The following is a 12,555-nucleotide window of genomic DNA, read 5'->3' on the forward strand; positions in this document are numbered from 1 at the left end:
CGGTTGCAAATATGAAGGGAAAGGATGGTACCGTTGGCCAAATTTATAATCATTAGCAACCGGTTAGCAGGTTTGCGACAGTGTGGAAAAACAACTTTGCGAACACCGGGCGAATTTGCAATCGGAGCGCTACTCGAACACAGCCTCGTATTTTATCAATTTAAACAGTTTCGATGGGATTACGGTGCATTATCGTGGCAGCAAATGAGGATTACGCTCTTGAATTGTCCAGATTCACGTTCACCCCTTTTCGAGGTGACCGTTTCCATTTGAAGCTTCGATCGCTTCGGTTTTCTCGTGGCTTGGATGCGTCTTTAGAGTCGAGCATTTGCTATTTACACTCGTGCCAACGGGATGAAGAGCGGGGGCAAAAACAACAAAAACCGTGGGTGTACATAAATTTTTATCAATGGCTTCGTACAAGGCCGTGGTGGTTGGTTAAATGAGGAAACTTAATGTTGGTAACCGTGCGCACGCTAACGGTGCCCCCAAAAACGGACAACACAGCACGCTGGTTTTCGGTGCGATGTGAAGTGCTAAAGAGTGGAGATTATCATCTTTCGGCGTCTTTTCGTTCAACTTTTCGCTGGTCGATGGTAACCGAGGGCGCAAGTTCCTGCGTTGAACAAGTTGCTGTGCTTGTTGCTGCTACTGCAGCTTCGTCTGTTAACGTAGCGCTACGTTAGCGCTGGATTAGGTGAGGGTTATTTTTCAAGTTTTGCCTCACCGCTTCACACTCTGGGATGCTATTGCGAAGCGTACGGATAACGTGCACAAGTGCTACACTGCACGCCGATTAGAGCCGGAACGAATTGATGGGAACGAAAGATGTATTTACACAAAACGCTCAAAGGGTGAAAAGAAGATCCATGGTAGCATTCTGCTACAGGACTAATGAAAGTGTTTCTTTAGAACAAAAAAAAATAGATAGTAGAGATTACGTGATTTGCACTTTTCTTTTGGATGTACGAATTGTTTTACTGACGGAGCATGAAGACATGGATGAGTTAATTTCAACGATAACCAAATGCCGATTGTTTCTAGTTGATGGTACTTTATGCGAATCGTAAAAGTATGGTTGAATGGTTTCACTATTTACACTATGCAAGGGTTTATTTTTAAACGATTTTAAAGAAACACACGAAACCCTTCGGGCAGATAGAGGTTTCTATGTGGTTCCCTTAACCGCAGCAAAATTTTGCATACCTTCAGGTATTTATACATCAGCCATAATGTAGCTAAGAGCCTTTACAGGTTCTCTGATATGCACTATGGAATAAATGAATTATTAACTTACATACCTAAATTTTGTCGTATCTAGTCACTGATTTAAAAAAAAAGGTAAAAATTTGCGAATCTGCGAATCCACCTATAAGTGGTACCATAAGTCTCAGAATCTCCCGGTAGTTTGAATTAATCTAATGTGATAAGTTTCTTTTCACTCAAATAATGCTTACTCGCACATTTTCGTTTCAACTCACGTATTTACTCTTTTTGCAACTTCATGAGTAAGTAAGAGTCGCTAAAACTCCTCGTGGTGAGTGGACGAAACTCGTTCAATACAACGTTTAAACTCACTATCTCACTCTTACTCACTTTGCACATCTCTAATTTCCAGTTGTGCTTCCATCGTACCATCCGAATCATATCCCAGCATAAATATGAGGTCACAAGAATTATACTGTGAAACGAAGTACCTAATTGTCTGTAGCACAGGTTGTGGCTTAATAAAAGGGAAAATGGTAACATTTCCATATTAAGACGACGTGATAAGCTAATTTAAAGCATTGTGTAATGGAGTAATTATTTACAGTGTTGTTAATCTTCATTTGAACTTTTGAAAATTAACATCAGTTTCAAACTACTTTTTATTTTCGAAAACCGAATCTACAGTACAAAGTTTTTTAATTTAAAAATAATTCCAGTCCCTACAAACAGAATAATAAACTAGCTTGTTGAAAATACTCTCATATACTCCCCCTTCAACTCGTACCTTCTATTCAAACGTAATAGTCTAAAAATGATCGACAACCTTTTCAGTTCCTATAGCAAAATTGTACGAAAGCGAATTCTGCTCCGTCCCTGGTGCACTATAAACTTTACTCCAACAATTGAATTCCCTGTTCGACTGTTTGCCTGTTTGCACCTCGATCGAAATAGATCGAATTCGTTACCCCGTTTGGGAAGAAAAGGTTAACAGCAAATGGCCGTAAAGAGTTTGTGCACTCATCGTACACACATTCCATCACTATACAGCACATCATAACGAAGATTGAAATCGTGAACTCAAATCAAGCGCTTTTGCCACCGGTGAGCGGCTGCAATGCAAACCGCTGCTACCGTGTGCTATGTACTGTGTGCTTATGACACGGAAGAAATTGAATTGTCAATGGATTTGATATTTGTTGACCATTTCCAATCGTTTTTCGCGCTTTCGAGCGATGAAATGAAAGAAAGCACTATCGTCTGAAACCGGTGTGGTGGTTGTAGTGTGGTACGATCTTACCCCGGGAAGGCGCATCGAAACGTCGCCAGTGACAGTGCATCCGGTTTTCCGGGACGGTAGTGTGTCTTCTAAACTTCACCCGTGGGATGTCAATTTTGAAGATGAGCTTTCCGGGGGGGTAAATTCTAGAACCCGACATGAAGCACCACAAAAGATGCTTTCTTCCTTTTGCGAGCAGCAGTAGCAAGGTGTTAAAAAATTCACCTTCACGTGTGCAGACAACGCCGTTCGGAGAAAAGGAACTAAGAACCGCAAGGAACCAAAGCGGAACTTATGTCGTACTTGCAGAAAAGCAACCGACTTCCCGCAGGGGAAAATCGGTTAGAAATAATATTCTACAAAATATTGCGGAAGCGACCACGGTGTGCGATCGTTCGTACGGCCATGATCGCATAAGTTCGTTTGCTTGTTCGATGTCAGTCGGAAAATTCGGTTTCGGTGCAAACTTCCCATTTCCCATGCAGAGAGACGGTGTGCAGGGAAAGGGAGAGGGAGAAAGTGAAACAGGAAAAGGAATAAGTATTTCACTGTTTGCCCTGAGCGTTTGCCATCAGCAGTTTCTGGTGCTTACTACTGCTACTCGTTCGCTCGGTCCAGTGAGTGAACGCCGGCAAATGACAAATAAGTAAAGCATTGCGGATGACAGTGGCAGTTTTCCGCTGATGCCGGCACTAGTGTCAGTCGTTGCAGGGTGCAACCGGGGAAGCTGCACAGGAGGGATTTCCAAATTCGCCTTGAAATGGTGTGATTTTTACGAGCGGAAGTTGCTGGAACCGAGTGAATGGCAGTGGTGCATGTGGTGCAGGATGTGGTACATTTTCTTCGGTTTTCGTATGTCGCCGGTAGTGGAAGAAGGAACGCTTTGGCAGACTTACGATTGTGCTGCACCCCGGAAAAGCGTTGGTTACAGCATTAGAAAACACACATACGAACTTCGCGACTGTGTGTGTACGGAAGAGTATTATTTGGAGATTGTGAAGAAAAATGAGATTGCACTGTAGCTATGATGCAGAACATGTGTCTTTTTAGCGCAATTTTTAGGTCTTTTTGTGTTTAAAATTTTAAAAAGGAAATTTACGTTTAGTTGCTGTGGATTTTTTCCTAAATTTATCTTGAAACGATATTTATGGACAAATATATTATTATGTTTTAAAAAAGCAGGATAAGTACAAAGGGATAGCAAATTTATTAGTTGAATGGAAAATCCTTGATGTAACTGTTGTCTTGAGCGTCGCCTCAAACGAAGCTTCCATAAGAACTCTAGGGGACTGCTTCAGTATGAAAGCGAGCCAAATCCGATACATTTTTTTTGTTGGTGGTGCGGTTAAACACTGTATCTATATTGCGGTGATAGAGCGAAGTAGTTTCCTTTCTATTTCCCCCCTTCTACCGATAGCCGTAATCTGCTTTCAATAGATGCTACCCAAGTGTCCGCCTTTTTAAAACTTTAAAAGAGATTTTTGACTCAAAGATTGCATACATTTAGGAGTTTTGCAATGCAAATTGTACAAAGATTTTTCGGTGAACTGGATCGAACGAATTCCTTCTATAAGTATACATAAGTGAATTTGTAACAAATTTTGTATTTGTTTAAATGAATGATTTTAATTCAAAATATCTAGAGGTTGATTAATTTTCTAACCGTGCACTGAATAAGTGTTGTCTACAAATACACCTAAACAACTAACGATCGTTTGATGCAAAATTTTTCCACACCTTATTTACCACACCTTAACAAGACTGTCACCTGGACATGTACTGGCTACAGTTTTACCCCACGTTGCCCACCAAAAAAGGATGAACTGGCGTTGGTAAAATAAAGTACCCATTTTTCCTGCAAGATTTCAATTTCAACATCCAGAACTTCCGCTCTCTCTTGCTTTCATCCCGCCGCAAAAAATAACACCATACCCTTGTGCCACCACACGGGGTGGCAAATAGCTGAGCAAACGACAGACAAAAGGGAGCGACAATTTCGTTACCACGGAAACACACGACCTCGGTGACAAAGCAGATAGCTAGTACCATCGGTATAAGGGTAGCCGATTCCGGTCGATTTTGATGGAATTTTCATGCCCTCGGGAAGGCCTTAGAAGAAGTGAAGAATTGAAAGAAAGAAAAGAAAAAAATTCACCCCACCAAATGGAATCGAATGTCACCCGTTATAATGGGATATTCGATGAATGAGGTAGTGCCGGCGGGCACCAAGTTCACAACCAATGCTTGACACGGAGACGATACCGTCCGGCCCATGTTGCTTCCGCTGGTCGACGGGAAAATTGTGTTATATTTCATCCCTTTTTTTATTTTGAATGGCGTAAGGCCCAAAGGGAAGGCACGTGAATCGTGTGATCGTCGGTACTTTGGGCCAATGGCACTCCTGTGCTGCCCGACTGATATGGCTGCTTATTTTAATAAGTAATTGAAATCCCTGCCGGCGATTGTTGAACACCGAGAATGCGCGGTACACGTCCTGGTAGCCAGCGGGAATGTCACCCAAAAACCCTGGGAAAGATCTAAGACCAGTGCAAGAAAAGACACTTAATTGAATTCAGCATCACCGTCGTAAATATCGATAATTGCGAACCGACTGCTGTGGGTTGTTGAAATTTCATTAGCCCAACAAACGGAAATGCACACGTAACGTTCGGTCACGATGCTGCCAGTTCTAATTTTTAGCCTTCCTTCCGTATCCTCACCTTCAACGCGAACTACGGTACGATCTGACTTCCATTAATGAGGACACAAGCTGCCGTATTAGGCAGCTGTTGCTTCAGAAATTCATTTTCGACGTTACACAACGTTTTCTGTGCTTCGACAGCGTAAGAAGCTTTCTGTCCGGCAGAAATGGTTCGAAGCACGGTTTGGGCCTTTTAATGGCATCCGCTACATTTTAGATGGTCCCGTAAATGAGCACCCCGAAAGGGAAATGGTCCTGTGTGTGTGTGTGTGGGTTTTTTTATTCTTCTCCTTCATCCCTAAAAGCGGTAAAGCGCGTGCCTAATTAATTACACAACTTTTTTGTCAATATCCGTGTTTGTTCGGGGCTGTAAGGGCCCATCGGGCACACTTTTCGGCGATGGCGATAAATATGTCGTAATGTTTGATGCGACGGGTGGAAAAAAAGCGAATGAATTACGAAAACGAATTTTTTTGCTTTTGTTTTATAGGAATTTCTACAGTCTTTAGCAGCTTCAGCACGATCACTCACGTTCACTAGACGAGGGCGTTTTGTTGGAAGAGAGATACGCTTCGTATAAGAAATTGCCACTCGCACTAATCGCAAACTTCCTGGGTAAATGGCGGGGATGCAGCTATGGCCAGTGCTCCCACACCGATTCGATATTAATCCATCCGGAAGCACTCGGGTTAGCATCATAAATCAAACAACGAACCAACTCGGCCCACTTCCGAACCCATTAGTGCACCCGTGCTTCCGGCTTCCGGGTTGGACCTAGCAAAAGTCGTCCGGGGAACGGTACCGTTCTGTGTGTGTCTTTTTTTTGCTTGGTTCTTTCGAACAGGGCCTTTTGTTTCACAAGAAACGAAACCTCGCCGGCACAAGTGAGACAAAAACAAAGTTGTGAAAGTTTTTCTCGCTTCTCGCTTTTGCACACCAAAAGTCTCTTGCCCTGCCAAATGTCATCATTTGTCTCGGCAACGCGCACCCGAAGTTGATGATGCGGACATGGACGAGTGCCGGACGTCATTTTTTTTTTGGTCTTCTGCTGCTCTACCTCTCCGTTTTCGGTCGCTTTCTTCGGTCGGCGAGGGTGCAACACACGCACGAACTTGGCACCGTACCGTTTCCGTGGCTCGGGTTACATCCGGGAATGTGTGTAGAATTGGCAAGCAGAAGCTTCCTGGTTGATGGGGGATTATTGTAACTTTTGGCTTCTTTAGTGGATAGTTAGAGGAGAAGGGAAGGAGGGAGGAGAGAGAAGAGGAAGGTAGTTAAGGTGCAGATGCCACATATGAAACTGTTTTGATGGAAGAGATGTATCATTTCGTGGCACATTTTGATGGCATTTTAAGGGAAGTTTTGATTCATTGTGCAAATAATCTTCACGACCGATTTAATTGCCATATTCTGTAATATTTATTAACTTCGCCTTTATTTTTAAAATCAATTTATGTCATGATTGTTTTGTGTAAAATAGTTTTATAGCCCGCATTTTAAAAAAACTTCAATAAAGGAAGATGAACATTGGAAATCGTTAATGAATAAATCAGCCTTAATGTATGCAATCCGTACAACAATATGTTCAACTAAACCGCATTTACATCACCACTCTATGTCCCATGTTAATGTAATTAATACACCGGAAGTTGCAGATTCGAATTTGCACTTGGCTGACTTCCCACTAGCTAAAAGTATTTGTTTTGGACACAGAAAACGATGACAATTATTGTGGAAAGTTTAGTGCAAATTATGCTGCAGGCAAAGCTTCTAAAGGATACCCCAATAGCCTAACGAAGACACAACGTTTCGCAAAATTTAATTAAACATTTTTAAATATTATTACGGCACCAAACTATTTTACGAATGTTTTGAATCACTACATCCATTGTACACCGAAATACCTTCAAATTTTGTTAAATGTACCAGCATCGTTCACATTCCTGTAGCATTGTTATAGCACACTTTACGGCGCACTACATCACACGCCAAAGGTGTGACAGTGAGTAGAGTAATATACAAACAAAAAAACAAACAAAATACATTTCCATTGCAGCATTCATCACGCGAACAATTTTTCGGTAACAACATATGCTCAGTTAGCATATTTTTTTTTGCTGTTGCTGTTGGCACATAGGTACCCCACAATAACGGCGAGAAAAAAAATGCCTTCGCTCGCTACTGTCACTGGTGGGTTTAAATGTTGCGGGATAAGTATGATATATTCGTCGTGCATCGGGATGCCTGTCCAACCGTCTGCGTGGTCGATCAAAATGCCCACACCATGTGATGTGGGGCTGGAATGCTGTTGTACGGTACAGCTCGGAATGATGTTTTTGATACACAAAATGGCCCAGGTGGGTAACGTTGGTCACTGGTGCTGGTGTGTGTTACGAAGCAGGATCTGTGATTCAAAATCCGCCCGTTACTACAACGCCACCATGTGACAGGTAGCCTGATGTTATATTGGGGGCCCCGCATAGAGTTAGCAACCGACGATATGAAGCAGAACGATCGATGGTTTTGATTGTGCGTTGAATTTCGTTTTTTCCGTCTATCATTTCCCACCATCATGCAGAGCGGCGTGTGCAGGCCGTATGTGATCAGCTATCGGGCGCGTCTGTTGTGACCGTTATGCTGATGAAGTAGAAGATGTATGGTGATATAAATCCTTCCATTCGGACTCACCGTTCTCATCCACTACAAATCGATCACTTTTTCTGACGTTTTGGCTTGCCGACATGGTTGGTACGTTGCCAGTCCGTTTTGCCAGGGATGACGTTTTTTTTGGTGTGCAAAACTGTCATGTTTTATCATTATACCATCGCGGCTTTGATTGGGTTATTTATTTTTGACGCACGCAACGTGCATGGTCGTGCGCTTGATGCAGCCAGTACGGGTCACCGTACTCAAATGTAGTGGTGGTGGTGGTGGCGAACATGGTCAACAGTGGAACTCATCGATTGCCGTGTCTGATACGTTGGCCGGTATGTAGAAGAACTACCATTCACAAACAGCCACTTCGGGATGCTCTTTCATTTCGTCCATAAGCTGTAGGCTATATTGGCTTGATCTATATTTAATGCCTTGGATCATGGATAAAAGTACATCCTTTTTTTAACCAGACTAACTTCAAAGTAAGTATACCTTATTGGTCACTTAAAAGTGTGTCCTTCCAAGTGCCTTACTTTGATATTCCGTCCCCTCCATGTGGTGCATGATGTCTGCGGATAAAGTGTTTACATGAAGATTATAAAACAAGCCCCTAACTACTGATGTGAAGCATTCATGATTGCCCCTCAGCATTGAGTAAATCCGTAAATCAATATGCATTTAAGTAAGTCCGATCTTATGTAAATATGGTTTTAACGAATAGTTTTCCCTTTTACGCAAAAAGCTCGTTTTGTAAATATAAAATGTTTCGAAATGGAGACGCCTGGTACTTCATCGAATGTTACCATAATACAACCATTGACATTGGAAATCTCGGAACGGTCATAATACAGATGTAATTCTTCTATTATTCAAACTGTAGAATCTTTTTTTTTAAGTGTTTCTCCTCCCCTTCTGCCAACCCAGAATGACCCAGAATGGTTTGGTCCCGGTAGTTAGTTCCGTTTAAAGGCACGTCGATCTTCACATGCAAATGTCTGCGCGCGCGCGTGTGTGTGTTCATAAACATGTTTTTACGAGTGTGGCTTGAGTTTTGCGTTTGTGGCATTTTTCATACTGTCCAAAAACAACAAAAAAAAAACTCCGGGAGGTGGGCAAACAACAACATTCCATGGTGGAAATGGCCGGGGAAAAAAATTGCCCGAACATTACCTAAATATGAACATAAAGTTTGATATAAAGTTTGCAAGTTTATGGCCACATGCTGCTGGTGTTGCCGCTACCGTTGGGTGTTAGGATTTGTGCCGATGCCAGGTAGGTTAGTAACCATACTTACATGCCGCTGCGGTGTGAAATATGTATGTTACCGGTGCTTTTTTTCTTCTCTCTCTCTTTCTCCTCTGTGCAGTTCCTTTGTACAAGGTGCGAGAAGAAAAGCGGTGAGGAAAATCTGTCACGACCACCCGGGTCACATATGCTGGGTGAGTCTTAACGGGGTAGGAAGGACCGAAACATGGTAGGGTGGTAGGGTTTCACGATTTGCTATGGCGGCCACTGCAAATCCAAACACTCGGTCCTACCGTGTGAACTTTTCCTTCTTTCATTTCTTCAACTCGGAAAAATTCCCCCCCCCCCCGCCAAAAAACCGACGTAGTTTCGGTAGACCGAACCAGCTTTGGGAAAAAAAGGAGAAATTCACGTTAGTTGGCACCGGTTGGTAGCCATTTAAAGCCGGGAGCAGTATGTGAAATGGTTATTTTTCACCGCACCAATCCGGATCCACCCGTCCCCAAACGGGGTGGCAAATGCCGCTGGTATGCTGAGGTAAATTCTCATCATAATTTTTCTCCCGGGTTAAAATATTTATTATTTGCATCGTTTGTGCACGGTGGCGTATGTGTGTGAGCGTGCGTTTAACTTACACTTTTGGTTTTGCTACTGAGGCACGTATCGGTGGGTTTGGGGGGTTTTACGGATTGGTTGCCAATAATTTTGGCAGCCCTGGAGAATGTGCTGAGCATGCTTACCGTTAAGATGAGGTTGTATACAGTGTGGTGGCTTATGTAGCCGGGTGAACATGACCAATTGGCGTTTATTGGAATAATTTTGTAAGTCATATATTTGGGAAAGGGCGATTATTATTGTTTTATTTTTTGTTGTACTCATGATGTTGCTCGAGGAAAGTAAGCAGGCTTTATAGGGGTAAGCTGGAACATGCAACAATATTAATCTGTAGACCAGAATGAGAAGGTATGTATACGTAATGGATAATGGAAATAAATGCATGTGTTGCTTGAGCTTTCGTTGGTTGAGCTTTCTCATATCCAATGTAATTGAAATAATCGTGAGCCATATATTTTCTTTTAGAATCTGTACCTAAAAGTAAAAGCAGCCTGTTGAAATTATATGTTGGTTCCCATCAAAATGGTTTTCCAAAAAACTATCTACTAACTCTACATAGCACAAACAAATTCGTCCTTAAAATGTATATGCAGTTGATATGAAAAATATAGCAATTAATGATGTGAATAGTTGATTTACCAAAAATATTTAAATTTATTTTCGTTGCTCCCTAAGTTATGCAAATCGCATTACAACGTTAGCTTAAAATCAGTGTTCTACATCTTGAAAAGAAATTTATCAACAGAATTTTGTTTTCTAGTTAGAGTTCCAAAACGTTGACCTTTCGCTTAATACGATAGCAATTTCCCATAACCAATTCAATTCTAACGCCAAGCATGCTATCCCATTTATCTTTCACTAAAGGTAACGGTTTTCTTTACAGGAATGTAATTTCACCGAAAAACGTTCATAATTCTACACGTTTGGCGTACAGAAACAAAGGGGAAACAAAAAAACAAAATACACACAGAAACAAACGAAAAAAAAACAACAACCATTCAGATACACCTGCAATGCAATAAAACGTTCTGCACGTAGCAATAATCTCGCACCACGTCATGAACATGCATCGAGCAGTTGCAAAATGAGGAAACCCATTAAGAATTGGCCTGCATGGGGGTGTGCAAGCGAATGGGACGATGGGACGGTAGCTATATTGCTTCTTCTGCTGTGGATGTTTGTGACTACTGAGCCGTAGGGTTGTACTTTTTTTTATGTTGCTACTGTTCTCATCCCAATCGCTTCGAAACGTTTCTGCATTAACTGGCAAAGTGGTTAGGGGTTCTTACCTTATGTACGTTGGTGCGTGATATTGTATGTGTATGTTTCTACATGTTGTTTTGTGGCAAAAATCATCTTTACACGAGCTCTGTGTCTTTGGAATCGTCTGACGCGTTATGCTCTCACGTACATCGCTTCCGGGTGGTAGAAAAAAAGAAGCTTGCCCGCCGGTTCGGTGGTTGTTCTCGCTTGTATGATGCGAGCATATATTTAATGGAGAAAACGTGTCATTTTCGGCGTTCGGATTTATGCGCCACCATGCGGAAAGACAACCGGTTCCCTTTCATCCTTTTCCTTCCCTTAAAGCCGGATGGAGTCGCCTAGATAGATGGATGGATGGATGGGGTTTTGCTAAAAAGGGAGATTGAAAGGCATGTGTTGGTAGTTGCAAGTCGCACAATAAATCAAGGTGCCAATAAATTATAAATTTTCTACCCTGCGCTTCCTCAACAACTGCCCAAAAAGGATTTCCCCCTCCCATCGCCCAGTCCACTTGCATACCGTCATCCGTCATTTCTTCTTCGGCACTGGAACGCGACGATTCTACGATGCAAGAAGAAGAAAGAAGAAAAAAACAAATCACCATTCCAGATGGACCGAGAAAAACGTGGCCAGTGCTGTATATATATGGGGTGGGGAAAGAAGGAAGGAAATGGATACACATTTATTGATAGCCATACTCCTATTTTCTCGTTCAACATGGCGTGACGCAGTGTGCCGTGCAAAATGGTAAGATAATGTTGCAACCATTTTACGTGCCCGGCAGTAAATGACAAAACAATAAAATACATTTAATAGAATTTGGAGGGATGGATGGAGAGGATGAGAAGACTGAGGACAAAAGAGGGTACAAAAAGAGGGAAAATATTATTTTCCTAACAGATTGTTGTGGTTTCGGGTTGCTTATTCCTTCCGTACTGTTGCGTCTAGTGTCATTTTTAGATGGTTAAGATTTGGTGCCGTGGCCAGGATTATCATGGTTTTGTACAATACAGGGTGGTTGCTTTCGATAAAGCGGCTTAGCAAGATTTATTACCAGCACTATTAAGTCAGTTTTGGATGCTCGTAAATCGGGTTTCGTCATAGTGAAAACCAAAACTTATTAACCATAACTCGTACCATCAAGTTTTTTTTTGGGAAATAATTCGTAATCTACGAGAAAAACGATGAATTAATCCGCTCCGCAAGACGAACGTCAACATTAACTAAATGCTTAACTAATCCTCCAATTTGACAACCTTTTACCGTGAACTTTTCACTGCTCGGAACTATATTTGCTAGAGCGCGGGGGCTAGAGCAGCAAAACTTTTTGAACATTTCCTACCCAGATTGATCAAATTAATTAAAGAAAAACAACAACCAGTAAACCGTCCGCTTATCGGTTTCGTTCCAGCGAACCACCGTTGGTTTAGAAAGAAAGAAAAGGAAAGCAAAACGAAAGCACAACAAAGCACATTTCCCAACCGCTTCATTAAGTTTAAGTTTAAGAAGGAAAATTAGTTAAGCAATGTTTTGCACACAATAGCGAATGAAGGTAGGGAACGCTTACCATCGCGTGTACGAGCACCGGGGG

General features: G+C 42.0%; 1 long non-coding RNA gene across 1 annotated transcript; it reads right to left on the reverse strand.

Annotated features, from left to right (window-relative positions):
- Window positions 1-10,178: 10,178 nt before the first annotated feature.
- Window positions 10,179-12,555, reverse strand: LOC125761924 (uncharacterized). The gene is made up of 3 exons (XR_007418147.1): window positions 12,532-12,555; window positions 11,418-11,525; window positions 10,179-11,333 (listed from the first exon to the last, which is right to left on the reverse strand). It is a non-coding gene; the product is annotated as an uncharacterized LOC125761924 (long non-coding RNA).

The sequence above is a fragment of the Anopheles funestus genome, chromosome 2RL, assembly GCF_943734845.2.
Source record: "Anopheles funestus chromosome 2RL, idAnoFuneDA-416_04, whole genome shotgun sequence".
NCBI classification, from domain to species: Eukaryota; Metazoa; Arthropoda; class Insecta; order Diptera; family Culicidae; genus Anopheles; species Anopheles funestus.